The sequence below is a fragment of the Python bivittatus genome, unplaced genomic scaffold, assembly GCF_059951505.1.
Source record: "Python bivittatus isolate LINGU-HERP-01145 unplaced genomic scaffold, Pbiv_v1 ctg000080_np1212, whole genome shotgun sequence".
Taxonomy (NCBI): Eukaryota; Metazoa; Chordata; class Lepidosauria; order Squamata; family Pythonidae; genus Python; species Python bivittatus.
The window spans coordinates 8,367,541-8,385,280 of NW_028277035.1; the positions used below are offsets into that span (position 1 = coordinate 8,367,541).

At 40.8% G+C, this 17,740-nt stretch overlaps 1 protein-coding gene across 1 annotated transcript in view; it reads left to right on the top strand.

The window, feature by feature from the left end:
• The window catches only part of LOC103050654 (heparan sulfate glucosamine 3-O-sulfotransferase 3B1), a 40,464-nt gene that overhangs the window by 18,852 nt on the left and 3,872 nt on the right, over window positions 1-17,740 (top strand). The gene's annotated exons all lie outside the window — the stretch shown is intronic.

A 17,740-nucleotide genomic window follows, 5' to 3' on the forward strand; every position in this document is an offset into this window, starting at 1 on the left:
TTCAGCATGCAAATCAACAGAGGACAAGGCCTTTGAGTGCTAAGTTTAGACTGTGAAGAAATCTGTAGGGAAATGGAAGCAGATGGGGCACTGGGCTGAAGATTTAAATCCTGTAATATGGAGCCTGAGAACCTGGATTGGCATTTGTAGGACCAATTTTAAAAACCTATTAAACTGTGTCCATTTGCCATGTGAAACAAGCCAGGTTATGAATACCTTCTTATTCCTACATTGTGTTATTGGGATAAGGAGGATATCTGGATGCCCAGTTTCACCTATACAAAGCTGCATTTTGCCATGGTTTACGATGGACAGCAGTAACTTCCAACCGGACCTGGGAGGAGGCCAGTTTGGACCAACCAGGGAAGCTTCAATTCAGGGTTTTGTGACAATTAGCCATTCTGGCTGGGAGTGGAAGTTGTAGTTCAGTAAGAGTGGGTTCCTTGTTCAGAGGATTTGAGAAGGTTCATATATCTCTGTAACAGAAGAAGTTGCTCTGACTGCCTTTCCTTGGTTAGTAAATAGTGGGGGCTGTCAATTAAACCTTTAGTTAATGGAAATTACCTAATACAGGAGCTGAGGTACTTTGGTTTCCTTGGAAGAGCTAGGTAATCAGTTGCAGAAGCTCAGTCTTGTGAAGTCCCATGTGGGTCTAATGCTTATAGGGACAAATCAGTAAAGGCTATAGATTGATACTTTTATTCCCTAAAATAGGGATAAACAGCCTGATGCCTTTCAGATATTTGGACTACATCTCCCATGCTGACTGCAGTTGGCAGGATGGTAGTCCAAAGCATCTGGAGAATATCACATTGGCTGCTCCTACCCTAGAGTGCATCTCTGACATATCTAAAGATCCTGCTTGGTGGCAGATGTTTTAGCTTTTTTGGAATGGATATGAATTGGTGTTCAGCAATCTCAGGCCGGCCTGGGGATCATCCAAAGCATCTGAATAAATGAAGAGCGCTCATTCCAAAAGGCTACTTATAATAACATGTTGCTGTGCAGGAGTTCCTGTGAACTTGGATGATTAAGATTACAGGGGCATTGACTTGATTTAAATTCTCTTCCTATCACTGCAGAGAGAAATTGCTACCCTCTAAGTGGCAGCTTCCGGTAAGCCAGGAGGAAGGAATGAATGTGCCCTGATGAACAGCCAGTTTTCTTAGTAACAGGGGAGAGAGGGGAGCTGCTCTTAATTACAACCTTGTTCTGTCCCTGTCAAATTACTGAGCTGGAAATGCAGAGTCTTTCATTAAAACTTATCTATGTAACTAGAAATTATATATACCTACAGCAGAGAGCACCTTCATGCCTCAGTCGTTCTCTTTGTCAAAGACACCTTGATACTATCTGAAGAGTTAAGCTAGAAGTATCTGAATCCCATTTCTCTTCAACAGCCTTCCCCAGCCTGGTGCCTACCAGATGTGCTGGATTCCAATTCCCAACCTGCCTTGGGAATCTGGGAACTAAAGTCTACCACATGTGGAAGATACCAGTTCACAAAAAAGCTGTTTTAGATATTGGAACCTTTCTGTCTATCCAACAGAAAACATTGCTTTTGTTGCCTATCCTGTTTCGCCTTCACTAGATTACTGACTTTTAATGTTCTCTCTCTCCCCACCCCCCATTAAGATTAATGTTCTTTGTGAATTGATCTAATCCCCTTTTATAGTCATCTGAATAATTCCTGTTTAACTATACACCGGGTGACTAGTATCTACTTTTGTGGCCTGTCTTGAAACTTCCATGATTCAGCTTTGCTTGATGATCCTGAGTTCATGTATTAAGAGAAAAATGGTCTTGATACTGTTTTTCTACCCACAGCAGTCCTGTGAAGAAATTTACTTGTTTTGAGATACCAGTTTCACTCCATCCTCTTTACTGTATTGGCACTCCACTAATACATTCTTCCCTGTTCTTCCTAAAGAGTTTGGGTCCAGGGAGTTCTTCTGGTTCTCACCATTACCCTATGTTTTCATGAAGTCAACTATATTTTTCTGAAACCAAGCATTCTTTTTTTGCTTTGGAAGCTTCCAGCATTCGCATGGATACACGATGCCTTTCTCCAAGGGTGGTTGGCTTCATTTCACATAATGGTATAAACAGAATTATGCCACTTTATTGCAAAGCACCCTGAACTAGTCTGCCTTATTGTGTACCCATGTTTTAGAATTAAGCTCACACCCTAACTCATCCTTCTTTGAATTATGAAAATTGTTCACAGTTCTCGTCTGGGGATAGTCTGTTTTGAATCTAATGCTCCCCAGTTCCAGTTAACTCTTCCTCCTGGGATCAGTCTACCTCCTGTCAGGTGTTAAATTCTACCCAATGCTTTCATTTTCTTCCTACTGGAAAGCATTTTTTTTGTGACAGCCTGGCTTGTCTCCAAGCACTTCTCCATGCTGAACAAGTTCAGATCCCTCTTCTCTTATACCATTATCTCATCCATACATTGAGACTTGGCCTCAGCTTTGCCTATCTAGCTAGTCTGAAATAGGCAACTCCAGCAAAAGCTCCATAAACAAAAATATATAAGTTTCCAGGACTGCAAACTGTACACGTGTGAGCATTTCTGTAAACTTCTCTGTGGTGCAAGCAGGATGAACTGTGTTATACTAATGTATGAAATTGACACGGTTTATCCCATAAAGAACAGGACTCTCTTAAGGGATCATGTCCCCCTTGGGTGGAGTAGCACCTTCCCTCCCTCAAATCTTCCTTCTCAATGACGGGAGCATGCTCACTCTGGGAACTGAGCACCACTATTGTGCCTGTAGTTCATAAATCTTTTTGCATCTCTCAGCATGTCTAGCTCATCTTCCGTGACTTCAAGAAGACAAAGTGTTGCTTATAGCCAGGACTTTATTGCCCCAAATATCCACCCAGGATTCTTGCCCAGCAGGCAGATACACTGGTGATACTCATTCAATACACAGGATAAGCCTAATTCTCTCCCCTCCTCCAAATTTTAAATGTGTTTGCTGTTTGCTTGGAAAACATGAAAATCAGAAGAGAAAGTTTGCTGGACTTAGCCGTCTCTGATTTTAAAGTTTGCATAGCAAGTTGTATTCACCTGTCAGCTTAAGTGTTTACTTCTTGCAACTGAAATGCTTTATCAACTGAAAATCCTGCCATGCTTGGAGAGTTGTTTTTCCAGGCGACCTGTTGACACAGAAGTGATGGTAGCCATTGCACCATTGTACCTATCACACCGCTATTATTGCTGCCTTGATTATATTTCGGGGCCATTCACAGGTCACTGTGTCATAGATGAAGAGCTGAAGGTTGATCTGTGGGTGGACTGGACTGCAGTAGATCAACAAAGATTTCTAACTTCTAATTGTTGAATAAGGGAGAAATGATTGCCCTTCCCTTCAACTACATTGCTGAAGAGAAGTAGGGTTGGGGTGACTAGGACTGGATTTCAATTTGGAAGGACCATGAGCCCTTTTGTTTTGGAACAAAAATCCATTTCTGGGCTTGGACTGCATGTTAACTGAGTTCAGTTAGTGAGTCAGGATTCTTGTAAGAAACAAGGAGGTCCTATCCATGAATTGGTGTCTTGCCTCCACTAATTGAACTGTTCCCCACTTCCTCAATCTGAGTAACCTTGATGATTAGGCTTCTTAACCTTCAGACATGGAGGCAGCTGAACACTGTGATCATGTTAAAAGGGGGGAAAACTATAGCTTCAAGCCAGTGCTTATACCTATAGAGACTGTACTTCCTGGGAAAATTAGCTATGTTCCCAAGTCTAGAGTTCCCATTCTAAGCATGCCTTGTAACTGATGTTCCCTGTTCATGACCAGGCTAATTCACGTTCAGATACAGAGTCTGTCTTTCTCTATGACTAATCGCCCATCCAATAATGGGAGATTGGAGAAGGCAATCCCATTTGTATTAAAATGCATTTAAGGCTCAGTGTGCAGAGAAGATCAACAGTATATTAATTTGCTGGACCTCTTATTCCAGCATGAGACAAATTATTGTGCAGTTTGCATTGTCGAGGTCACCTTCTGGTTATAAAGTAGTTTTAAAGAGTGACCTTTTCAACTTCTGACATATTGTTTTACCCCCTTATGGAACAGGATGTGATTAAAAAAAAATTGTCTCTCATCTTGTCCTTACTCTGACCTGTCTGGTGGGATAGTAAATATAAGTTCTTCTTAGAAAGTCTTAAAAACCTATAATAATTTAGGCTGCAGCCCTAAACTTACTTAAGAGTAACATGTATTGAAGGTAGTGGGACCTACCTTCCAAGAAAATATGCACAGAATTGTCCTGAAAACATCTCAAAGCTAGTGCATTCTGTTAGAATCCTAATTTCTGTAACATTCCCCTCCAGGGTCTTAGCACTCCAGGTGCTATAATCTTGAGGAACTTACGGTTTGACATGTCAAACACAAAAAAGAAGATGGGAATTTCAACCTAAAAAAGGGGGAATGAGTGAAAAGTAAGGAGAAGCACCTCACATGCTTAAGCTGTCTTGGTTATCTTGTTTAAAGATGGGGCAGAAAAGAAAGCTGATGGAGCAAATCAAGGATGTTGTGTCAGAGTTTATAGCTCAGCTTGCTTCTGTAAGGCATTTGCATAGTCCATCATTCCTTTCCTGAGAAATGCTGCCACTCACTTTGCTCTTCTCACTTGGCAATTCTTGCTTCTCTGAGCACCGCAGCAGCACATTCTTTCTTGGTTTTAATGGGGTGTCATCTTTTCAGTGACTGTTCTATATCTCATCTTACCTTCTACAGGTGAGTAGTGAGTGGTGTCCCTAAAAATGTTGTTTAAACCATGACTTGTTGAATAATGCTAAACCATGAATGGTAGTTTGCAGATGACAGTGATTGGACTGATCCAAGATACAAAGTCAGAGCTGTACAAAATCATGTTATGAATCAGCAGAAGGTATAAATCCAGTCACTGACTCTGATGATCAGTAGATAATAATTGCTACTAGGACCAGTTGTACTCTGGTTGAAGTGGCCTGTAAGAATGTAAATCCAATAGCTGTTTTCTTTATCACATTTGTGAGTCACTGAATGCACAACTTCAAGTTCAGCTCCACTGTTGCTGATTTCTGAAGTTTCCCTTTGCTTCTTCAGCATTTTTGAACATTCGGTATGCTAGCATGAATGATCTCACTGGAATGGTTGCCTTACAGGGTGGTGTTAAGTCAAGCATTATTACCCCTGCATGATGAATAGAAGGACTGAGGCTGAGAAGGTATGATTTATTTAAGGCTACCAAATGAGTTAATGCAGAGGTCAAATTTGAACTATGGCTTTTTCAATTTCAATTAATAGTTCAACCTTTTAACAGCTTCATCACACTTGCTTGTATGTAATATTATTTATAGTGACAAAGCTGGTCCAGGACATTTGGTCTGCACAATGACAGAAGAGATGTGGGACACTGTAGATATGTGAAAAGTCTCTCTTCAGACCTCTCTGTAAATAAGCAATGGCAGGAGTACTCTATATTCAGTACTGCCTATGTGTTAAACCTCCTTGTCTTTTTAGCTGAACCATTTTTGCTCCCAGGCTGGCTGAAAAGCACCTCTTATCTAAATCTTTTCATATCTGGCCATTTAGAAAGACCACTGATAAGAAGGAAGTATTGATTCTATGTCGTTGATGAATAGGACAAAGTGTGTATTCGGAATAACCGCAGCTAAGAGGGGAAGACCAGGTCAGATGGTTTAATGTTTAAAAAATCATTTAGGGAATTGAGAACTTGTTCACACAAGCTGAGAAATAAGAATATCAGTTCTATACCTGAAATCGTCTGGATATAGCTTTTAAGAAAGTCTTGCTTTGTATTTGGTAGAAAAAGAAAAGAAGCCTAGCTACTCTACCAGGAAGACCCTTTTTTCATAAGTGGCCCTGTTTGACCTTCCTTGGTGTCCTCAAGGTAGGGAGAATTAGTGGAAAGATGTTAAGCTGTTGTTGTGTGCAGATGTTTGGTTCAGTAACCAAAGTGCTTGTTGGCTAAATAAAATGACTTTGTCCCCATTGAAAGCTGCTTTCCCCTTTATGTGCTTTTCACCAGCATAGTATTGGTGTGCCCCTGTCCCTGGAGCCATCTAAATAGGCCAAGGGTAAAAAATGGTAAAACTGCTGCTGTTTAGCTGATCTCGTTCAGGGCTTCGAACATTGTCCATTGGCCTCTCTGCACTGCGCGTCTTTTGTGCAGTTTCAAAGTTCCCTCCCTCTCCAGACTGAATTTGGATTGGTTCTTACTGAGGAAGGACAGAAGCAGACTGAATGGGGTGATAAGGCGGGCTGGTATTTAGAGGCCCCAGCTTGAATGTAGCACAGAATAGATGAAACAAGATGGCTCTAGGGAAGAGGAATCTCCTGCTGCAGTAAGAGAAAAGCAAATGTTTCCCGCAAAATCACCCAAATCAGGTCTTCATTTTAGTGTCTCATGGAAATGTATCTGCCTGCCTTTTTGTGACCAGTTTGCTTCACCTAAAGTCAACTCAGGGAGTTCTCTCTCTGCTACAGACAAAGTTATCAAATTGAAAATGCTGTCCATGTTTTGGGGCTAAAAATGGAAACCACGTTGTCTCTGGAGAGATGGCAGTCTTCAAGTCATTCACTGGAATGGACTGAAAATAACTTTTTGGGTGGTTTGGTATCTGGTTTCTGAGTATTCCGAAGACTGAAATGATTCTATACAGTACTGTAACTTTTTTTTACAAAAATCACTTGTCTTGTCAGTATTTGGAAAGCAGACAAAGCAAACATCACCTGCTTAGAGGTGTTTCAAAATGTGGGCAATGATGATAGCGTTCCAGTCCAACACATCTGGGGAACATCAGGTTGGAAAAGACTGGACTTTGGGTATTGTTTCAGAAGATGACTGCTTTTACTTTTGAGAATCAGCATTTTAGATTTTAAAAATCCACCAAGTACTTTGTGTTTCAGGAGGCTGATATAAGTAAAACTTTTTCTTAAGGCAGTGGTGTAATAATAAACTACTATATGAAAGGGGAAGCAGATCCGTGCTGGTAATCTCTGTGGCTGTTGAGATTCTAGAATGTTTTGCAGTTAATACTGACTTGGCTTCACAAGGGAAGTGGGGCAGGCCTCCACTCAGACTTTTCCAAGCCAGTCTTTCCCCCTTCTCATCCCCTTATACCCCCTAACCCTAACTTTAAACTTGTGTGGCCAGGGAGAATTGCCTGAGTTAATCCTGAACTCAACAAAGCTTTTTCCCTCAGGAGGACTGGGAAACTCAGTTCTTTCCTAAATCTGCCTTGAGTTCAAACACTGATCCACAGTGTTTGTTTGTTTGTTTGTTTGTTTCTTTCTTTCTCTCTCTCTCTCCCTCCCTCCCTCTCTCCCTCTCTTTCTTTCTTTCTTTCTTTCTTTCTTTCTTTCTTTCTTTCTTTCTTTCTTTCTTTCTTTCTTTCTTTCTTTCTTTCTTTCTTTCTTTCTTTCTTTCTTCTTTCCTTTCCCCCCCATAGGACTTATTCTATGACAGAAAACAGATAGAACTGGCCACTCTGAGGGGACACCCATAGTCTCCCAAATTCTGTCCTACCACATGTTCAGGAGAATAGGTGACCCTGAGGGTTGGAAAGGAAAGGACCCCAACTGCAGCCTTGAAACTACCCCACCTTAAATGGTGTGAGGATGAGCCCAATGCGTGCCCTTGTTGCTCAGGAGCAATGAAGGTAGGCTGTGGAGGCAGCACAATTTATGTCCATGTACTTTCCTCTCAACTCAAGGACAGGATGGAAACACATTAAGGCGACTGTGAGGAAGAGTCTTTGAAGAAGATTGAGATGCTGCTGAGATATTCTAGCCCTTTTCAAGAATGGTTTAATCCTTAATAACTAAATCACATAATGATGCATTGGCATTTCCCTATTTAAATTTTAAACAAACATACATATGATACAGATGACTTGGTTCCCAAATTCATAATATATGATTTTCATTATACATTTTAAGACTACCATTCTTCTCGTCTTCTAGCAAACTCTTCTACTAACTAGCCATATGAAATCTTATAGGAGTTGATGTCTATTTGCTTCCTTCTGTCCAGGAGAGGTCCGTGTTCTTGCAGTTTTGAATTTTCTGCAGTTCTTCCTCAAATGCTTGTTAAGCCAGCTCTTGTTGAGCTGTATGAGTGTTAAGTTCAAAACAAATGCAGTTTAACCAATTTAGTTACATGGAAGCAAGACCTAATTAATCATGATGTCCAAATGTCTCCTGCTTTTGGAGCGGCTTCAATTTTTACATTCCTTCTTGGCCACTTGAAAAGCTTCTGTGTTACTCTTAACTTCTTTGAAGCAGCCCCTATTGAATTTAAATGTATTCACTCACCCGTAATTGCTGCCAAAAAGCCCTTGTCTGTGCTTGCTACTTGTGTGTGTGTTGGGGGAGATCTAATGTTTAAACTTCTTCAACCCTCTAGCTTTAGTGCACTACTCCAATCTCATCTGGATCATCCAACTGGGAGAATTGAAACGTTACCCTTTTCTCCTCTCATAGGGATTAGCATCTGAACCCTGAGCAGGGATGGACAGTGTGTTGCAGTAGGAAGTTCTTGAGCAAATTTATTCCGTAGAGTCCTGCAGATACAAAATAGCAGTGCTGCAACCAAAGTGTGCACTGCAGTTCTTGTCGCTTTTAAATACCAAATTAGGAACAGTTGTGCCTTCTTTTTGATTCATTGTTAAAATAATCTGTGGGTTGCTTACTTGGCTGGATGCAAAGCATAAAAGTTGCTGATGTCTGGTAATAGGTTTTTTTTCTCCCTCCCCTTTGCTCTCAGAACTAAAGAAAACTTATGAATAATGCAGCTTCAGGGAGCAGTGGTATTAATGAATGCACAAACCCTTTGGTCTAGTGAAGCCAGAGCGTCATCCAACAATGCCTTTGCCAGCAGAGAACATTAAGCAGGTCTCTCCACCTCTCATAACCATCAGACCCTGTCCTGTAATAAAACAGAGGGACTTTGGAATGGTGGTTAAGCAGTGGCTCATCCTAGAATATGCTACAGTTTGTTATGTTGCTCAAAAGATGCTAGAAAAGCCAACGTAATTGAACTAAGAAAATAAAGAGGGATAGCAGAACAGCACTTTGAAGAAGGTCCGTTTGTTGGGAAGGCCCTTAGCTACTTTCTTGTTCCATTTTCTCTCTCTCCCCTCCTCCCTTCCTTTGCCTCTTTTGAGTCACCTTATTTCCAAGAAATCTTCTTGCCTTTTGTTTCCCTAACATGACCAAAAACAATAAAATCCTAAGCAGGAAATGGCTGCAGATTACTTGACTCCCTCTCCGGGCAAGCCATGCTAATGAATCCCTGATAATGATGAGAAAGAGTCTAAAGAAACTGCTCCATAAACAGTGGTGGCCTCTTAATCTAACGGCTATCCAGGCCTCATGCTCATTTTCCATTCCCACCAGCTCCTTTCTGGACCAACAACCTGGAGCTGTGTGAAAGTGACGTAGCCAAAGACTTGCAGTGCACCCCCTCTTCTGGGGAAAGAACACAGGGGTGATGTTGTAACGCTAGGCAGCAGGGAAGATAGGATCCTGCCTGCTGGGCCTGTTTCCTTATTCCTGCAGGAAACCAAGAAGAACAGATCCCCAAAGGGAAAGTTCCCTTGGCTTTGCTTGTTGCAAGCATTTTATCCATGCAAATGGAGGGACCCTAACTTTGGAACAGTGTTTCTCAATCTTGGGAACTTTAAGATGTGTGGACTGGCTGGGGAATTCTGAGAGTTGAAGTCCACACATCTTAAAGTTCCCAAGGTTGAGAAACCCTGCTTTGGAATGTCACCAAGATGACCAGCCTGAATAGACCAGCCTTTTCTTCAAGAATATACTTGGAAGTGAGAACCTATCCTGAGAGTGGAAAAAGTGCCACGTTGCAGAGCAGGCTCAGTGGCTTTTTTCATGCTTGAGGTTTGGAGGGCGTACCTTGGGTTGCAAAAAGTAAGCAGAGTTAGGACAAAAGGTATACTGTAGTTAATTTACATTTCATTGAAATTCATTAAAAGATAATGGTGGTTACTTCGCATGTGCTTTGTTTTCCTTTCTGTCTCATGAAAGGCTAGAATTGGAGGACTACATCCAGAGCAGCTTTGGAGATGAACTCCAGGCTTCTGATACCTGTTTAAAGTCCTCTAACAGTGTCTTGCCAGTTACGAACTTCCTCCAGGCCTTGGGTGGTTGAGGTAGATGATGTAGCAAACTTTGGGAAATGAAATTGCTTCATGTTTGTTCAGGGGTTGGGTAGGGGACACACACACACACACACACACACGGTAATCCATTTATCTTATTTATCTATTTACGATGTTTATATACCACCATATTCCAGTATGACTTTTGGTGGTTTACCAATAGCCCAAAGCAATAAAAGCCCAGCCAAGTAAATAAAAATAATTAAAATCAAATAACTCATCCAGTCTCAGCAGCATGAATCAGAGGCCTGGTGCTATATCAAATATTTCAGTTTTGAGAAGGAAAATGAGATTAACATGCTATGTGTCCATACTACGTCCAGGAACGTTGCAGACTATAATTATCAACTTACACTTTGCTAGTAGAGAGAGAAGCATTTTGGAATGTCTGAAGAGCTGTATTCTGGGTCTCTCTTTCAAAGGGCCGCCTCTCTTCTCTGGATATGCTTACGCCTTCTGAAAGCTTTCTGCATCAGTACAAATCTCCCGAAAGAAGGGCAGGCTACCTGCAAATAACAGCTTGCTTTCTGTTTGCATCATTGAGTACTTGTGATGGGTTGATATACATGGTTTATGACAGTCTGGTGAGACAATGGAAGACCAGTGACAAGAGATGTGCTGGAGTGATGGAAGATGCTAGTTCAGAACGCGAAGTTCTACATAGTGCAGTATTCAGCTGAGTGAATAATTTCCTACATATTTTTAAAGAAGGCCAGAGGTGCTCGAAGCTTGCCTCAAATACTCTTGGGTATAGCGAAAGGTTAATCGATCTAGCAATCGAGTTCCAATCTGTGCGAAAGGATGGGTGTCTCTGAGACAAGACATAAGCCACAATGTGTATTGACTGAATGGAGTGAGACTAGACATTTTAATGTTTATTCTCAGCTATGCTGTAAAAAGACCATGGGAAATATCTCATTCTGATCCTTGATAGAAGGGATTGGATCTCTAGAAGCAGGTTGCCTCAAGGCACACAATGCATGAGATGGTTTATCTACTAAGATGCCTTGGCAAGATGCCAGGTGAGTGCAAAGGAATAAGCGTTTGCTCAAATCAGGATTTTTGGTAGCCTGCTTGAAAATTGCACTGTATAATTAATCTTGAGAAATATAGTGAAAAGGTGGGCAATCTCTCTCTCTCTCTCTCTCTCTCTCTCTCTCTCTCTCTCTTCCCCCCCCCCCACCTTTTCTCCCAGGCAGGAGGAACCCAGGATAGTATTACTTTTGTACTAGTGCTCAGTAGGCTGTGGATTGCCATAGAATATTAGCAAGTCAACCCAGCTCCAAGTTTTTGAACTATGGGAGATTAGGAGTGATAATTACAGACCGCCAGGATCCTCAGGCAGCAGAATGGGCATTGGGACTTACAGCCTAGCATAGAGGTAGCTGATGCAGTAGCTTAGAGCAAGGGAATCTGTTCAGTGCTTATGCATTACAATGTTTAAGTGCAAAGTAAGTAAGTTAAAAAAATTTAAAAACTCATACAGATTAAATTATGTTTTAAGAGTTCTGGAGATTCCTTCTGCTTCTCTTTTTTAAAAATATATATTTTTGAAAGGCCTTGAGGCAGAGGGCTGAGCCCATAGGGTGGAAAGCTGGATATTTCCCAGAAGCTCTCTGGATCCCTGGCCCCTCTTTCTGCTTTGGCAGTTCCTGTTCCACCACCTATATTCATGGGGTCACCTTACCTGGTATCCACTGTGTAACCCCAGTGTGTGTGTGAGACAGGGCATGCACAATCTGTGCTTCTTTTATGGTGATTAAAAGTTAAAAATGCAAAACACCAAATAATTTATATTGTGCAACCTCCTGGCTGTGAAATAGAGAGGTCTCTGACTACATTATTTAGACCTTCTTTTGGTCTTTGGGAGATACACCTATCTCACCAGAGATAGACATAATCAAACTTTATTTTTTAAAAAAGTTAAACATAACCTCAATTTTTAACTTTAAATGTTCAAAATGCAAACATGCAATGTTGAAATAGATAAATTACTAGGATGTCACTGCCACTGAAGGAAGATCTGAAAGAAAATTCAGTGCTCTGGGCAGACCACAAGATGGTCTACTTTGTAATGAGATGAGATAGAGAATTCCAAATTAATATTGATGATGTCAACAAGATCCTGTAGAGGAAAAGAACCCAGTCTGAAGTGTGAATAAAAACAATCCCCTAACGTATGTAGAGATATATAGAAAATTAGCACCACACACAACAACAAATCAAACAATTAATATTCCTGGCTATTTTTAGCTATTTCTACAGAGATATAAGACTTTCTAAAGCAAAATGTCCTCTGTTTCAAAGTTCCTGGATTGTTTCATCTTGTGGGCTCCAAGCTTTCCTCAGAGGTCGTTAGGGAGATGGAAATGCCTATTCCTTAACCAGCCTCTGTCCCTACTTTCACTGGAGTTCTCTCCTAGTTTTAAAACAGCCAAACTTCATTTTTCTATCTCCAGCAGAGGAAGGAGCTAGAGGTATCTGATTCTGTGTATGTGACAGAGAGTATCTCTTCTTTGTGGGAGTATACATATATTTGTACTATGTGTCTTGCCAGCAGCTTGCAGTACTGTGAATATCTGGCAAGCACACACATTAACCATAGCACCATTGGTGGTATAGTACTTATTTAAATTTTATTCCACTAAACTTTGGCTGAAACTTTTAGTTCTTCAACATAGTATGCCTCCTATGGGTTTTTTGGATGAGCATGGGGGTGTTATTGCCTTATCATGCAATGAAGTGCAATAGATATAAAAATTAGAATCTGTTTCCTGCATAGTGGCAGGAAGAAAAATGATTTGCATATTAATTTTTTGTTGTACTTGCAATAATACTGGTGGTAATTATTCTGTTTGAAAACCTAAACCTGCTTCTGCTGTTTCCTTGTTTTTCTGTGCTTGAGTCTGAAAAGACAATTCTTGTGTAATAACTTTACCATTTGTTTTTACTCAGCTATTCAGCCCTAGTGCATTCAATAGTTTGGTTTGAATATTGACTAGCCAGTGAATAATGAATGTCCAAATCTTAATTTTGAAGGATAGAGGCAACTTGTAAAATTGACTGGTAGAACTGTAGTTCTGTATTTTACCATTTGTCATAAGGACAATGTCTGGAAAATATTAAGAAAGGTTTTTGCTAGTGCGTACTGTCTAATTGGTGAGGAGCTTCAGCCATGGTTCCAGCTTGATCATGGGAGCCAATGGACAGAGAATTTCAGTCTTAATTGCTTGTCGCATAACCAAGAATAAAATGAAAATGAATTACTTGAAAGTGAATAAAGCATTTAGCTGTATTACATGTAAATGATTATTATCTGCATTATGATAATGATGTTGGAGATGTTTGCACTGCGGTTTTGGCTAGTACCTGGCAGCCATTATTCTCTGCCTGAAAGAATGTTGAATGCTGCTGTCATTGTGGGATTTGCTTCATGTCAATGTATCCTTGATACACTTATGTAAAAGGCAATATGTAGGCTGTGATTATACAGCTGGTCAAAAACTGCCTGAAGTTAAGCAAATGTAGACATCCAGTTGGGCAAAATGGGGTACTTTAGGAGTTTGTCATGGATAGCCTTGTTCTGCAGGTTTTAAGGCCACCTTATTCCTTGAAAATATCTTCAACTCTGACAGTCCTGATTTTGGCAGAGCTATTTTCCTACCCCTGGATCCATGGGAGGGCAAAACAAAAATATCTGAATACAGCAAACCAGCAAGACTAGGGATAGTGTCAGCCCTTCAAGGTAGTCAGACTCGGAATCTAGTGTCATGTAGGTCAAGACTACTTTTATTATATACCGTTGTACAGTAATAATGTACTATAGTATAGTATAGTACAATATTACTATTGTATAGTAATAGAATCTTGCAAGTCTGGATGCACTTCCCCCTCCCTCCCTTTATTTTCCTGAGAACAAGGGAGAGCCTTGTCTGAGATGTTTACTCAAGTCACATTCTCGCCCCAGACTCAGTTCTCTTTTATATGACTGTTGTCTTGAAAGGAGCTCTTCCTCCTGTCCCTCAAGGCCATTCCCTCTTTCCTCTATAATATGTGGTTCCATCAACATGGACTGCCATCCTTCTTCCAAGTTTATGACTGCTGTGCCAGTTGATTTTCAAGACTGCTTCTTAAATTATTTTTTGGCAGTTTTCTGACTCCACTTCAATATACTCCTTGCATTTTTGGAATAACTGAAAACTTTCCATTATATCTTAGAAGCAACCAATGACACTTTAATTCAAAGCTGCTGGGAATAGATGTGCAAGACATTTCAAGGATGAACACAGGAACAAGTCTTTCTGAATATTCTGGAAATGGTCTGACCTTGGAACAGGTTGAACAACCTCTTCTGAGGTTAGAACATTTCAGTTTCAAAATATTTTTGCACTCTTCTAGCTCGGAGCCAATGATGGAACTTTTGGCCTTCTTTTCACAACTGTTAAGTTCTACATCTTATTCCTCATTTTATTCATTGGGTGGAGAAGATCCTATCATTTTCTTCACTGTGAAACTGAATAAGGCAGCAGGGGATTGGCCAATGGCTGACTAACATTTGAGAAACCTCAAAAGCAAAATAGGATGGGTGGGTTTCTCAGACAAAGAAGTGGCCACATCTTATGGCAGCAGTTTCCTTAAAAAAATGGAAAACAGAAAATGGCCCATGCATTTTTTGAAGATATCAGATCCTCCCTTCTATCCTGTTCTTTATCTGCTGTTGACTTGAATGTGTTTCTGTACACCCTGGATTTTCTGCAAGAAAGGCCATCATTATCCCTGCATCCCACTTGCTACAGTTTTAGGCTCTACAGTAGAAGCTCAGGAGTGTGGCTGTCAATATATGCCATCTTGTTGTTGTAAGCCTGATGTAGCCACAGCATGCAGAGCACTTCTCCTCATCCTCTGCCCTCTTCCTTAGCAAAGCCCTTCCCCCTCAATTTCCTTTATTGAGAAGTGTCAACAGATTAGAGGAGAATCCCTCTGGGCAGACAAAAAGCTGTCACAAAAGGCATTAGGCTTTCTGTGATTGGATTACCACGTGGCCACCTGCCATCTGCCTTGGTGCCTTATCTGTCTCACTGAACTGTTGTTCACATCAGAACAAGGTGGCATTTTTCTTGAGGAACTTGCTTCCTGCACTCAAGTTTTCTGTGTGTTTAGACTAAAGAACTTTGGGGATTAGAACTGTCTGAGCAGGATACTAATGTTATGAAGACTAAGTAGGTAATGGGCAAAGCAGACTAATCCATTGGCAGGCTAAGTACATTGCTGCACTTATGCCAGCATCTTGTGGAGGAAACCTTAAACCACATGGCCTGTTACTTGTCTTGGCCTGAGGTGGTTCCATTGGGTCTGTAGGATAGTCCTGCTTCTCCTGCCAGAACATTGCCCAGTTAGCATTGGTGCTTCTTTATCTATGGCCACGCTCATATACCATTTTAACCATTTGAAGAGAGTCTGGTCCAGCTGATCACCCAGCAAAACCAGAGATGACAATGTTTTGGAGGATTGATGTATGCCAGTGATATAAGCAGAACTGAATTAAGTATCAGAAACAGGAGGCAAGGTGGGTGAGGCTAACCATTCTGACTCATGTTGGTCCTTCCTTCCTTCCTTCCTCCCTTCCTTCCTTCCTCCCTTCCTCCCTCCCTCCCTCCCTCCCTCATCCTTCTCACACACAAGCTGGCCTGGCAAGGCCCTACCACTTTTGCAAGAGTATTTTTGAATGGCACAGAGTTTGGGATTCTGAAGGTACATACAATGAGGCTGAGAACCACTTGTGGGCCTAGGGTTGCAGATTACTTACTTCGAACCTAAAACATGATGCATGTCAGCTGTTGACAATTGGAAGGCCCTGGTTTAGGGAAGAGGCTGATCAAAATTCCTCAAAGGAAGAGTAAATGGCATATGTGTATGTATGTACTATATATGTATGCATACATACTGGAAAAAAAAACTTGTGCAATGTCCTACTTCTATACTACGTCACTCCAAGAATGGCAACTTGGCTGAAACTAATCCTGAAAATTTCTCCTTTCCTGATAAAAGTGTACGTCACATCTATGTATATAATCAAGCATATACACATACACATACACACATATATATGTTTGTGTCTATGTCTGTGTTTGCCTGCCTATCTATCCATCCATCCCTGAAGCCACATTTCAGAAAAGGGTAGAATCAGAACAACAACAACAACAAAACCTGAATTTTTAACTATGATAAATTTCCTGTAAAAATAAAGTATAATATTAAAACATGAAGCTAGAAACCAGGAGGCTGTGAGTTCTAGTCCCACCTGAGGCATGAAAGCTGGCTAGTCACTCTCTCTCAGTCCTAGGAAGTAGGCAAGAGCAAACCACTTCTGAAATCTTGCCAAAAAAAGACTGCCAGGAGTCAAAACTGACTCAAGGGGAGTGAGTAAATAAATAAATAAATAAATTTTAAAAAAACAACATATACCAGCCATTCTCTCATATACAGAGAGAGACTCATAAATGCACACACATGTATTTCCTTCCTTCTAGCACAAATGGCAGAAATGTTGGTGGTTCTGTTGTGTAGCTCAGCTGCTGATTATGCCTGTGTTGTTTTTATAGTTTTATGATGTTTTTAACTGTTATTAGCTGCACAGAGTCATGAATGTGAGATAGGCAGCCATGTGGATGGATGGATGGACGGATGGACGGATGGACGGAGGGAGGGAGGGAGGGAGGGAGGGAGGGAGGGACAATGGAGATGGGATAATTGCCACTGGGAGAGCAGAAGCAGGAAACAAAACTGGATGGAGAGGAAGAGAGAAGAAAAGGCCATAGAATAGGGAATGAAACAGGAACAAAAATGAGAGAGAGCACAAGATTGATCAGAACCCATAGCAATGGTTGTAAATTTCCAGATGTGTTTAGTCCTCACAAAAAGGATTAAAATTCAGTAGGGAAGCAGCCCCTCCCAAAGCTAATCTCCAAAGGCCTCCAGACTCCTCAGCGGTGATGTCTGCAGTTCTTTGCATCTCCAGCTCTTCATTTGCTTTCAACAGCATCATTTATGCTTCTCTGCAAATGTAGGCCTCCTCTTTCAATTCACAGGTAACTATTTGGTTAAAAATTAATGTTTTAACCAATTGCTTGGTTAAAAAAAATATAGTTAACATCTTCAAAATTTAAGAATATATATAGAAGCCTCTTGCATTACACAAAGTAGTACAGAAAGCAACCCAAAAATTTGCTACACATCGGCCTCTTAAAATGAATGAAGACATATTTCAGGCTTCCTCAACTTGGTATCCTCCAGGTTATTGAATGTTGCAACCTAGACTTCTGGACAGCAACACAGGCTGAAAAGATTGATCAGAACCCATAGCAATGGTTGTAAATTTCCAGATGATAAGTCACCTGTTTGGTTACTTTTTGTTATTATTTCCTTTGTGTAGGAAATCTGGAATGTCACAGGGATATTTCATCCTACGGTTAGGTCAGATTAGTTGGCCCATTTAATCTTTTTTACTTGGATGAGAGCAAGGTATTTTTCTACTTG